The sequence below is a fragment of the Aulostomus chinensis genome, chromosome 22, assembly GCF_037954235.1.
Source record: "Aulostomus chinensis isolate RoL2024-O1b breed Wild chromosome 22, RoL_Achi_v1.0, whole genome shotgun sequence".
NCBI classification, from domain to species: Eukaryota; Metazoa; Chordata; class Actinopteri; order Syngnathiformes; family Aulostomidae; genus Aulostomus; species Aulostomus chinensis.
The window spans coordinates 6,909,262-6,923,086 of NC_141341.1; the positions used below are offsets into that span (position 1 = coordinate 6,909,262).

Below are 13,825 nucleotides of genomic sequence, written 5' to 3' on the forward strand. Positions count from 1 at the left end.
CTCTCTGTGACTGTGGGCAGCGTAAGTGATCTGCTGGGAGGAAAAAAATAGATGTTCTTACATGAGATTCTCCATCCAATCAACTTTTAAGCAATTTGCCCGTTAATTCATGTGACCAAAAATTGCTTGGTAGGTTGGTAGTTTTATTTCTCCACAAGCGTCCGAGTGGATCATCAACCCAACATAAAGGATCTTTGGAGAAACTTTGACAGCGCTCCAATGGACTTTCGGTCCGTGACTGTCCCACTACGCCCACCCCCCCCCCCCCCTCCTCCCCCGTGTGTGTCCCGGCGGTGATGAGGAGTGGCTGGCCGGCTGTCAGCACGCGCTGGCCGTGGGAAAGTTCCCTAAACCGGCGCTGATAACCAATCAGAGGCCGACGGCCGTCTCCGGCGCTGGAATGAATGGAGCAATTGGTCGGGGCGACGGGCGGTCTGCGAGCGAGCGTGTGAACCTGTAATCCAATACTAACTCAGCCCGGGAGCAGAGACAGGGAGCAGCGCCGCAACCAGAGGAAGCCACTAAAGTCTAATCTTACCCCACAGAGAGACCTCATGCACGGCGGAGACGCTGCGGGGACTTCAAGGAGCTCGTAGGCAATCACAGCCGACATCCTTCATCCTCCTACATCACCACCTCAAAAACTGGTGGCTCCCCTAATGGTCACACTCCCCAAATCATCTGACAGAGCTGCTGGTGTGTGTTTGTATACACGAGGGTGTGTGTGTGTGTGTGTGTGTGGGGGGGGGGGGGGGGTCATGTTACTGCATGTGGAGGGTCTCCTGCAGGGTCTGAACTGTGGCGTATTCTAATGAGATGATAGCGCTGTTATAACTTTTAGGCGTCATATACATTTACAGTTTCAAGTTTAATAATGTTTTAATGGATCTACGTTAAATCACAGCTTCTAAAGGTGGTAAATGGGATTTTACATGCATACGAACCTCCCAGTATCTAAAGGACTCATAAGCGTGCTTTACACCACATATCATAACAATGCAACCGCCAGTTTAACTGATGTGTGTGTGTTCTACTCCTATGTTTTTTTTGAGTAAAGAACACATAACAGTTAATCAGTACCTCCATCAGAAGACTAACAGACATTAATAATCGATTCAACCCGAAGTGAAATTTTACATTTTTTTTCTTTCTTTCTGAATTTAGGCTCTTGAAATTCAGGATTTTGCTGCATCTTTTTCATAATTTATGAGAGAAAATGAAAAGGAGTTTTGGAGCGTTGGATGGATGCATGACCCTGGGCCCTGCAAAAAATGTACCCCCACATTTTATAGAGTGAACATTCATTAATCTTGAAGTTGCATGAAGTGCAAAGGCCTGGAATGATCGTACAGGGAAACTTTATTTGTGGGCTTATAGAGTGATTGAAATATATATTTTGAGACCAGGGAATACAACATGTTCCCTCAAGTAATGTCTACAGTATATAATTTGTTCAAAAAAATAAATAAATTGAGGGAAAAACAATATCTCTTGGCCTAAAAATACTTTTTGTCTCTCTATGGCCACTCTGGGGCTGTGCTCTGAGGCACTCTGTAGCATTCATTTTGATTAGTTTTATCAAAATAAGCTTTATGATAATTATAGCTAATTTAATATTCATTACGCAAAGTTTTAAATGTCTTGTTTTTTTTTACCCTTTGGTAAAACCCTCGAACATGAAGGAACGACATCAACTTAATACAAATCCGATGTGAAGGAAATCATTCAACTAAAAGTGGCGTAAACATTCTCACTACCAGCTAGAGCTTCATCAGGACTTGCATCGTTTGTAATCTGCATTAAAACCAGTTGGCACAAGAGTTGCACAACACAAAAAGATGAGACAGATGTTTAAAAATGTCCAAGAAGGTCAGGTTTTTTTTTTTTTGAATCGGTTATTGGTGAATGAGCACCACGATGATGCTGTGCAAAGGAGGACATATAAAATTTTGATTCATCGATGCAAGAACAATGCTGTGAATGGTTTCACACATTCCTGTTCACGCTCTGCGGCGGCATACTGCTGGATCTGGTGTTTACCTATAAATTATAACAGAAAAACGTATGGAACACACACATACTCACTCACGATCACACACACACACACACACACACACACACACACAGATATGGCCATCCTTATCAGCTGAGAGTGGTAATGGAAGAGAGGAGGCTGCCTTGTTTGGTTTATATGAATGAGAGGAAGCACTTAGAGCCGTTTTCATCTTATTGTTGTTGTCCAAGGCTATGCTGCTTGTAGAAAAGACACACAGACTCTCCCACATACATAATCATCAACTGATTACTGTGTGTGTGTAAGTGTGTGTGTGTGTGTGCCCACGCGCGTGTGTGCTGGGGATTGAGAATCGCGTTTACACATGTCTGAGTTGATGCAACTTGAAGCCTTTGTCACAATAAACACAGGTGTGCGTCCACATTAGTGTGTGCGCGAGTGTATGTGTAAGGGGGGGGGGGGGTGCTGAGCTCTCTTGTTGTATTTCAAGTTCACCAAGAGTTCCCACGCTGTTATTTTCTGCCCCTCTGTCTTTGTTCTACCGGTCTCATCACATGTTGTGATTAGTAGGGCCTTTCAGGGGCCGCCCTTTGAAGGTGAGGGCCCGCAAAACGGCATCATCAAATCCCCCCCACCCCTCCCCTCTGCAAATCAGGCCACCAAACCAAATCACACTCAAGGCCAAAACAATCCTGGGTGCAGCGACCGGTCACCTCAGCGCTAACACTGTCTGCACTCTTTCTCTCTTTCATGTCTAATTTCCTGTTTTAGCATATTTTCCTGTGGATCAAACCGTTTCGCTGTCTGCTCGTCCTCTCAGACACAGAAGGAGGTAATGTAGCCTCCACAGAGCTGCCGAATCCCCTCCGACTCTGAATGTCGATTTCATTGAAAAGTGAGACGTTAATTCAGATCACTGCAAATATTTGGTCAGGAGCGATGCACCTCCATGTGACCGACTAAAGTTGTGCCGCACGATTCTGAAGGAGTTTCAGGCCTCAGTTTATTAGTGAGCCTCAAGTGCACTTTTTCAGCAATAACATACCAGATATAAGCTGAGTCTAGACCGTCTTACCAGAGGGAAGTGGTTTCTAGAGCACATTCACTGAAGCAGAAGCTTTGGAGGGGGATTTCAACAACAGTGCCATCCATATTTTTTACGTTACATGTTATGAGCTCTGCTGAATAAATTTGTTGGGTTTTCTGTATGTCATCAGGTGTTTAGTTGTTTCCGTTTGTTTGGGTTTGATTTCCTACAACGTGACTTTGAGTTTAAATTACATTGGGCCGCAGTGTTGAGAGAGTGACATTGATGAATGGTGTTGATATCACATCCAGGAACTCGCTTCAACCAAACAAAGTCACGCAAAACTGTTCACCGATGAAAATGCAACAGTGCTGACTGTGTCACGACGTGCTAACTGAAACACGAAGGCTGATTTTGCACCCTTTTTTTTGTAGAGTCCCTTCAGTAAAGTTGAAAGTGGTAGAAATGCTTAGTTGTATTCACATTAAGTTCTATCTTTATGAATCCCTCTTTTTTTGGTTGTAGTCGCTGTTAGCAAAACATGTTTGGTTTTGCCGCTATTTTATTCTCAGACATTGCAATGCAGTCTGCAAAGCTTGTGGGCTTAATCGCGGTAAATTTGAGGGAAGATTCTTTCTTTCTTTTTTTTTAAAGTTACTACCTATGCAGGTTATTTTAATGGACAAATGAAAAGAGTTTGGTTTCGTCATTGTATTTTCACCTGAAATGTCATTTCGGGTAGTAGTGATTTGGATGACACGGGGAAGTGTGATGCTTGAGGTTTGTGGGAAATGTCGTCTTATCATCAGGAGGAGTTAGGAAACATTTATGGTTAACATGAATAGAAAATTGGTCTCCATTCACTTCAGCTGATTGGGAGATTACTGCGATGGCTTTTCCTGTGAAAGTCCAGCAGTGTTTTGGAGATAAAGATCCTCAACTAACCTTCCATCAGCATGAGGGTGAGTCAATAATGACCAAATTGTTATTTCTGAACTATCCCTTTACTGTCATGAACACTATTGTGGACAGTAAGAAATGTTATTTAGGGTCTAACTGTACATCTCACAGCTCTTAGTTTGGATGTGAACTCTAGAATTCTGCAAGTCCTCACAAGTAATGCAAAGCTTGGTTTCATTTGCATTAATTAGGATATTTAATGGGGGAAAAAATTGTCTTTTTAATATCTATAATAATGGTCTGACCTCTCAGTTTAAATGCCAAGTTTCCCACCAGAATCAGAATCAGAATCTTTATTGTCATCACACATCAGTCTAACGAAATTATGTTCAGACTAGTGTTCAGTTTAGCGCAAAAAATATACCAGAGCAAAATAAACAGAAAAGAAAAATAGAGGGATAAAAAAAGAAGTGCAGAGGAAATAAGTGCTCCCTATTTTCAAATCTAGAAATATAAAATGGGAATCAGCCGCAAAAATCACTGCCCTGGAAACATCTCTTCAGCTCAACGCAGATGTTACAAAAACAGTGTCGCACTCGCACAGTGAGGATCAAACATCCAAGTGAGGCGGCAATAAATACAACATGTTTGACCTGAGGTGGACCGGCTAAAACCAAACGATCCAGCTTCTAAAGACTCTCATGGCGGTGAGACACAGGGAGCTGCGGCGTCTGCAGGTTCGCCACAGACAGATGTTCGTCCGCCCGAAACAATATGTTGAGGCTTGTTATTGTTTATAAATAGAGATGTGTGGAGCACTGAGGAAGGCTAACTTTGTTTCCCCTGACAGGGAGAGGAAGTGGAGGCTAATTCTGCCTGAGACGTGTGTGACACCCGACCATTGTGCCTAAAGAGAGAGTGGGGGTGAGAGAGAGACATTGTTAATGGATGTGAGTGTGTGTATGAGAGACATGCTTGTATTGTCCTTTTGCAGGGTGGGGGGTTTGGACGTGGTTTCATTGTTCCCCCCTGTCTTTCGCTGACAGCTCCCTTGTGAGTTTTGTTAACGGGTCCTTTCCTTCACCCCTCTTGACTCCCATTCTTCTGGCCTCTCTACATTGGTGATACACAGCTCTCAGTGTGTGTGTTTGTATTGAGGAAGTGAAGGATGTGTCAAAGTTGACCCACTGACACTCATCTCTGTCTTGTCTCCCATGGGAAGTGTTCGAGCACCTCCCTCCTCCAATGTAGAAGGAAGGAAACGGATTCCATAACGCGTTCACTTTAGTAAACTTTTTCAACTTTGAATGAGAACAGAAATATTTCAGAGGGAGCTTATTACAAATGTAGTAAATTGGATTAAATTACATAAGAATTATGTAAATGAATCCATGGAGAGATGTACAAATAACAATAGCAAACAATGCATAGAAAGCCAGCGAATACAGGCTTTATCTTTTACTTCACACATTCAAGGCTGTGCGCTGATAGAAGACGATGGAGACTCCTTCACCTTTATGCCTGACATGGCTGTCTGGATAATTACATGGAGGCATTAAAGCATTAAAGGAACACGGAAACTTTTCGGGAAACACAATGTCTGTTTTTCCCACATCCAGACAAGATGATAGATTCCCTTTTTGGATTAGGGGGCTAACAGCTGCTAAAGACCGCTAATTAGCTTAGCACAATGAATAGTTGTGGATGGGCAGGTTAGCGTAGCTTTGTTTCAAGTCCAAAACAGTCCGGAAGCTGAGCAGGCAAGAAAGGGGTCAACTAATCCTGCCCACCCACTGCCATTCATTGTGCTAAGTTGACAGTTGTTTTTTTTTAACTTTACATAATTTTAGCTAAAGTTGCAGTTTAAAAGTATGAATTAAGAAAAAACTTTGAAGGATGCATAAGTTGATGTAAGTTGGGCTGTACGACAACTTGCATATACAAGCTGTTTTTGATCTGATGTGCGTTCAGAGGCACCTGTAGTGCCTCCCAGACAGCAGGCAGTTGACCGACATGTGTTTCAGGGACCACATCTGTGATTTTTTAGTCACAGGAAACTCTGACAACCTGAACACACCCCCGTCATCTGTACCGCTCTGATCTTCTGAACGGACCTCTAATCCTCTGTCTGGTACATTTGATATCTAAATTCAACAGGTGGATGGGAGGGAGAACATGGTATTTCATTTGTTGCGTCCAGTCAAGTCGAAATAAAAGGACTGAAGTACCTGCTGGTGGATATTTACAGGATGTCATGATCAGTGATGTCAGCCTTTAATCCAGGAGAAAAGTGGGAAGCGGAGCGGCTGGTTTGGGGGGTTTGGCGTGACTCATGTCTGGAGTCAGTGAAACTCCTGGTGGGTGGTCACTGTAGTGAGAGAGAGAAAGTCACGGAGAACAAAGGTGGTTATTTAACTTTCATCTCAGCTTGAGGTAATTATTCCATTTGAGTTTGACCCAGTCACACTTTCAAATTGGCCTCATGGCCTCGCCAAGCTTCAAACTTTGTCCACTTTTAACATAGATTATGATAGAGAAGGTATAGGAGAAGAATGGCAGCTGTGACCGAAGTGTGAGCTGCTTCAAAATTTCAGATTTGATCCTTTTATTCGGCATTAGTTTGATGACTGGGTCTGACATAAAGGTATGCGGCCCTGAGAGCACCGCAAACAGACAAAACACAATTAAACGAAGGAAAAAAAATCAATACGACGACACATGAGCAGCGTTTAAAAACATCCCGCATACTCACGAAATTATACACACACTTCAAGTTCCAAATACACAACAGTGTTTAAAGTGTTTCCAGAACTAGATGAGTACATGTGGATACACTTTATTTATTTATTCGTTTATTAACTCTGCCAAGGAGGCACTGTGATCACCAGAGTGTCTGTTTATAAGCAGGATAAGTAAAAACTAATGGCCAAACTTTTGATTAGTTTTGACGGAAAGTTCAAGAACATCCCAAGGAACAGGTGATTAACTTTTGACAGCCATTTGGATCAAAACTGTTGATTTTGGATGCGGCGCGATATACGTAGCCGTTAGCAGCGTTTTCTGGACATGTCGTTATCGGTCTAATTTACTGAGCTCATGCGAAGTAGCTGAAAGATGACGGTTCCGACCTCTCCGAAGAATTCTGATAGAAACCTATGACTGATACGATGGTCGATTTCTCCAGAAAGGTGGTGAGGATTAAAACGTATAAGGGCTTCTTGGAGGAGGTAGCAAAACACTTACGTCCAACACATTTTCCAACAATGCCGTTGGATAATTGACGTCAGTGGCTTAAGAAGAGGAACTCTTGTCAAACGAAAGAAAAAGAAACAGGAAATTTCAAGAAAGTGTACCTAGACGTGTGTGTCACTACTCACCGCCTCTGGAATCACTTCTGAAACTGTACCATGGAATTTATTTTGGTGTTTTTCTCAAGCATTGCGTGAATTTTTAAAAACATTTCTAAACGCTGCCAAGAGTTGTCAAACTGATAACGTTTCCTTAATTTTCACGTGTTTGTTCGATTTGTGTATGTTTTCCTAAATTGGAGTGTGTGGAGCTCTCAGGGCCACCAAAGCTTTGTCAGTTTGAAAAACATTAGTTTCATGCATTCTTGAAATGTTCGTGCAACCACACACGCACGCACTCACACACACACACACACACACACACACGCACACGCACACGCACACGCACACTCCTAATGCACACAAACTTCTAATCTCTCACCTTCACTCACTAATTTGATAACGAGCCTGAACAGTTGAAACATGTTTTAACGTTTGACATTTGGCCCTCAAAGAAAGACGGAGAGAAATGGGCCTCTACTCTGAATTATTTCAGTTTTGGGAACGAGCCCCCACCCCCCTCCTCCCCTGCAGCAGCGAGGGGTTGCTGGTCCCCTGACCCTGGTAATGATGGAGGGTCAGCCGTCAGGTTGTGTGAAGGAACCGTCTACGTCTGCAGAGCGCGTGAGGAGCGCCTGGGAACCAGAGCTCGCCGTGTGATCCCGTGAAATTGATCTCTCCGGAGGGGACCAGTGGTGTGTATTTATATTAATGTGTGTGTGTGTGTGTGTGTGTGTGTAGGAGTGTAGCGACCGCGACAGGAGACACACCAGCGGAAATGGTAGATCCCAGTAGTTGGCCTGTTGTGCCGTGCCCTGTCTGCTTGGCTGTCTAGAGCAGGATGACAGAAGACATCAGAGGGAAAAGGTTCATGTGAGATGACTTCATCCTCCCATGTCTGCTGAGATAATAATTAGCACTCACGAGTTAAGTTAAAAATAACTAAAGTACTACACTTCTGTACTTACGCTGTTTTTTTTTTTTTTTTTTTAGGTACAATTCCAATGGACAAATTCAACTTCAGAATGTCTTGTGTGACAGCAGCTCTTCAGATTACAGGCAACGTTTGCCTGTGTAGGGACACGTTGTCCTTCGCTATACGCTGTTGCCTACATCACACGGTGTTGCATGAACATGATCCATCACTACAAATTCCTCAAACTGTTTGAATGGCACTTTGTCATGATGCCTGATTGTTTAGCAGTGGGGTTTTTTCCCCCCAAATAAATCAAAGTAGAATAAAAATGAAATGAAAATAAAAAAAACAAGTGTCAAGTGTCAAGTGACGGTCCAGAACCTGAATATACGTTGTTCTTCTTCCACTGTCGACATGTGCATAGCAGAGATGTCAGCAGAAACTCTTTGTTTGTTTTTTGCTTGAGTGGAATTTTCAGCTACTTCACTCGTATATATGTCTTCTAAAACCTTTTTACTTTCTTTTCTACCCCATTTTAACACAAATATTTATACTTTATAGACCTTACATCTTTACAGCTGGGTTGTTTATGCCTGTGAGCAAAATGGTCATCAATATTACTGAATATTATTGCCTGCATTCCTTTTGTCCAAACTGGATAATAACGCGTAACTTATAGAAAGGGCAAGCCCTCGTCAGATCGATCCATAATCATTAGTTTAAGACCTAACTGGACCTGAATTGTGCTCTCACCTTAATTAGCCTATAATATTTTAATTCTACTGGCACATTTGAGCAAACTTATTATTTCCAGTCCATTGTTTTATTTTATTTGAAGACTGGTTTAATATACTTGAAATTAGATTAAATTCGATTACTTGATATTTAGTTATTTTGGAGCAAATGACAGCCGGTAGAAATGTCGTTTTTAAATCTACGCTTTGATTACATGATGACTTTTTCCACTTGTAATTTGGTAAATATGTTGAATCCGTACTTCTGCGTCTCTGTCAAACCGAATCTGTGTACATTTACCGCCTCTGGCGCTGAGAAGAGTGTGTCTACATTATTTGAACGTGTCCTGTCTTTTTTTCATGTTTTGGCATCACATTGTCACATCGGATTTAATATTCTTTAAAGAGAATTTTAAAAAGGGAAAGAGCCAAGTTTAAAGAGAGCAACGGACACATGATTTTGTTTCTGCGTGTGTGTGTGTGTGTGTGTGTGTGTGTGTGTGTGTCAGAATCTGTGGGACAGATCCTTCCAGCCTGGCAGCTCTTTCATCTTCAGCATCTGCTATTCTTCTCAGAACGTTCTCTCCAGCCAAACCTCTGCTGTCTGTCTGCTCTGCCTATTTAGATGCAACCACTTCAGTCATATCTGCAGCTACAAACTCAATCCCTCCTTGTGCTTATTCCATCACAGAGGGATCTTATGAGCTTCTTTTTTTTTCTCGTTGGTCTGTCTGTTCCCTCTCAGAGGGTTTGCAGAGACATTTCGAAACAATCCAATCTATTAGTTGAGACTTGTGATGTCTGATCCCTCCTCTGTATGTGGGGCCATGTGTGGGGACGCGGCACACCCTGTTCAAACATTCTTTGAGGTCAACTAAGAAACAAAACAAAAAAAGAAGGAAGAACAAATTGTCAAGAATCCCTTCTGAGGGAACTATCCGCATGAGGTAATGCCACAAATGTCTTCAGGAGTTGAAGGGACATGAAGGATGATGATGGTAATAAAAAAATGTCACATCAAACGCAGCAACTGGAAAGATTCCCTCATTTCCTTTTTGACAAAACACTTTTAACAAACACCATATGACACAGTTAAATGTTGTATTGGCAATTTATCGTCACCTTCTTAAAATAATAAACAGAAGTCTTCTTTTTTTTTTAAGAAAACACAAAAAACTGGACACAAAACACGATAAAGAGTCGTTTTAGCGCACAAAAAAATGTCCAAAAAAATGACTTTGGCAACTACTTTAGGAAGGTGAGGATATTTGAATCACATTCACAATTGCAGTCATAGATTTTGTTTTCATTATTTGTTAATTGTATGTTTGGTTATGTTTGTTCTGTGCTGAACCACAAGTCATCGTATGTTTAATACAGAGGCACAGTAATGATATTTTTTAGTAAGGATTTTTTTCCCCCCTGCTTCTAGTTTATCATGTTTATTAATCATACAGAAAATCACAACATCATTATAACTTTTTCACAAAATAAAAAGCAAAAATCTGATATGTATAAAATGTCTTTTTAAGAATAACGTACACCCCAGGGTTTTTAGAGCACTTCCTGATCTATTTTTAATTTTACTAGTCTTTGACTCTTGTGGAAGGAAAATGTCTCACGCTTTTATATGATTTTAATTCATGGGAACTTTATCCTCTTATGTCTTTTTTTTTTAATTGATTATGACGGGAATGCTGTGATTTCCACGATTTTCCATGAAGAGCATGAAATGATCTGATTCAAAGTGAGATCATGTGTTCTGCTTTTACGAGATTGGAGAGAAAATAGCGATATGTTAGTGTGTTCTCTGCTGTGTGCTGCACGTCACGTTCAAGTTTGTGGGAATTCAAACACGCTCACCAGACTGAGAGGGAAATAGCCTACATGTTGTCGTTACATCACTCAAACGCCACATTCAAAACATTAATTAGACAGACTTCCCTGACTTGTTTGCTCGTGGACTTCTGAATGACATGTGATTTGAGTGTGTGTCTGCATGTGTGTGTGTGTGTGTGAGTGTATACACTACGGTGCGTTGTGTGTGGCTGCTGTGATTTGAGCATGGGCCCATGAGTTGTGTGTGTGTGTGTGTGTGTGTGTGTGTTTAGTTACTAAGAGGTTAGCGCGAGGCTGATTGCTGTTTATTTGGTCTGTGGATTGACACAGAGCCTCGTAGTGGAAAGCACTACTGACAGCTCTGTTTTCACTGTGTCCCTGTGGCCGTACAAACACTAACACAAGGGTCGTGTTCTTCCCGCTGTCCCCTGCACCCTGAGCTTCCTGTCTAGGATTTACAATAACATACTGTAAATCATTATGATTGGAAAATTATATTTCTAAACCGTAGAGGAAAATCTTTTTGAGGCATGTCAAAGTGAAACTGTTTGAAAATCTGTAATATACCACAGCAATTACCATTGTGAAGCTTGTATATACCCACTGGCACTGTATAGAGGTGTGCATACAACCTCGGTGCCACATTCAGACATTTTGAGCCTGAAGTTACTCGTTATCTGTCGCCTATTGAGTCCATTCATCTCTTTGAGAACCTCTTTAGTTCAGAAACTCTGAAACTCCTCATTTCTTTTACTTCCAGCCAGGACTTTGCTACTTATATGCTGAAAAATGGAATTTTCAAGGTGTATTTTGGATAGACCTGATGAATAGCACGCTAGCAAACGCTAACATTCTAACATGCGTTATTGGTTCCGTTCCTGTCTCTGCCCATCTTCCACATGATGGGATCGTGACCAATAGGCAAAGTAAGCCTCCCAGCCATGGCTAACCGGTGTCGTGTTAGACTGCTAGCTAGCAGGTGGTGCCTCCATCCATCTGTAAAGAAATGCTGCTCACTGTAGAAAGCAGAATCATCGGTATGTTATACAAATTGACAGGCAACAGACCAAACTTTGGGGAAACAAGGAGAAAGGAAGCTTTACGTATATCCAATGTTTGTGAAGCTCCTCCTTATTTTTAGGTCTGGGATTTGGAAATCTTGAAGCTTTATATTTGCGTTTGAGAGGTAATTCTGACTGAACTGTCAGGCGGCCCTCTTGGGCCCTCATGCACTCGTTCTGTTGTTAATGGTTGTTAATGGTTTATGTTACCAGAATGCTAAAGTATCAAAAGCTGATATCTGTTTCTGGATGTGTTTTCTGTCTATAGAAACATACACACAAACACTCAAGCACACACACAAACACACAAGCGCACACACACACACACACAGATGCTCTTCATGAGCCTGCACACACAGATGAAAGACAAACACACATAGGCATACTGACATGCTCAAGATGGTACATGATCACTTAGTCAACCATGTAATGTGACCTTGTCTCAGCCAAAACACACACACACACACACACACACACACACACACACACACACACACACACACACACACACTGGTAAAGAGGTCATTGCTTTCCGTCTGGTGGTCATCCCCCACCCCAATCACACCCGAACCCTACCCCCCAACACACTCTCACCGAGAATGATATAATATGTAATAATCTGTACTGTCTGGGCCTTGCTCTGGACAAGCGTTTCTATCTCTTCCCCCAATCACACACACACAAAACACACATGAATCTCCCTCTGTCCAGCTGACATCTCTCTTTGCTGAGAAGAAGTGATGAAAATATTTGGGAAGGAGGGGGTGGGATGCAGAGATGGGCTGGCTGTGTGTGTGTGTGTGTGTGTGTGTGTGTCCTTGCTGTAACGGCTGCTCCCGGCCATCTATACAGCTGTCTGCTAGACACACAGACACACAAACACACACACAGACACAGACACACACACACACACACACACAGCCACACACACAAACACTGGGCGGCTGTGAGAGATCCCCCCCACGACTGCTTCCCAGGCCTGTGGCTGAAAGAAAGGAAAGGAGGGGAAACGGCTGGAAAGGATAACATACAAAGACACACTTACACACCAGCAACCGCACAAAAAAAACACTATGTATACGCACACACACACACACACACACACACACACACACACACACACACACGTTCATGTAAACATGTTTGGTACTCAATACCAGTAGAACATTCTACATTCATTCTGATCATGTGACAGTCAAATGAGGTCATGCTTAACTGACTGTGGTGGATGAATTCTACATTTAACTTGCGTGTTGCATGAATATATATTTTGGGGACTTGACTTTAGCAGTAGTCGGGACGCTGCAGGACGTCTACTACTATGCATGTCTGTTGATGTCCCAACATTGAGCTTTAACCAACATATCAGATAACATTTCCACAGAAGAGTAACTACTGACCATCTTGTGATGAGATCACGCCGGCTGCATGCTGGTGACCATACTGGCGCTCCCATCTTTGAACTCTGTAAAAAAATAGAAGAGCCTGTAAATTTGTGTGACTTGACACACAAGCGGGCCCCTGACCGCCTACTGTAGCTCCACTGTGTCCCTGTCCAACTCAGGATAACCTCTTTAACTGGCTCTAAATGCCGGAGCAAGACTAATGACAAACTCCAACACAATAGGCCACATCAAACCAGCATCTTAACATTGATGCCTGCATGTTTGAAATAAAACTTGAAAAATCTTCATAATCATTGTTGGGCAAACTTTGGCCTAGCTGGATTATATGAGTTATTGACTCCTTACAAGTCTGATCACTTCTTGAGATCGTCTTGCAGGTTGTTAGTAATTCAAAGATCCAGCCTAAAACCCTGAGGATGGTGCTCTCTCAGATGCCGGGCTCTACAAAGCCTTCCATCTTTATCTCAGTTGCATGTTGCTTAAATTTCTTGACTGTGTCTTTGTGTAGAGGCGATGATGCTCGCTAGCGTCTAAAAGTGGCTTAACGAGATTACAGTGGTTGTTACAGATTTCAGAAGCTG

The 13,825-nt window shown here is 42.3% G+C and overlaps 2 long non-coding RNA genes across 2 annotated transcripts; one reads left to right on the forward strand and one right to left on the reverse strand.

Moving 5' to 3' along the window:
• Positions 1 to 341: 341 nt before the first annotated feature.
• On the forward strand, positions 342 to 8,312 carry LOC147240549 (uncharacterized). Its single transcript, XR_015111313.1, has 3 exons — positions 342 to 696; positions 8,030 to 8,161; positions 8,282 to 8,312. It is a non-coding gene; the product is annotated as an uncharacterized LOC147240549 (long non-coding RNA).
• LOC147240550 (uncharacterized) lies at positions 4,605 to 13,305 on the reverse strand. Its single transcript, XR_015111314.1, has 3 exons — positions 13,239 to 13,305; positions 6,170 to 6,309; positions 4,605 to 4,848 (listed from the first exon to the last, which is right to left on the reverse strand). It is a non-coding gene; the product is annotated as an uncharacterized LOC147240550 (long non-coding RNA).
• Positions 13,306 to 13,825: the final 520 nt, after the last annotated feature.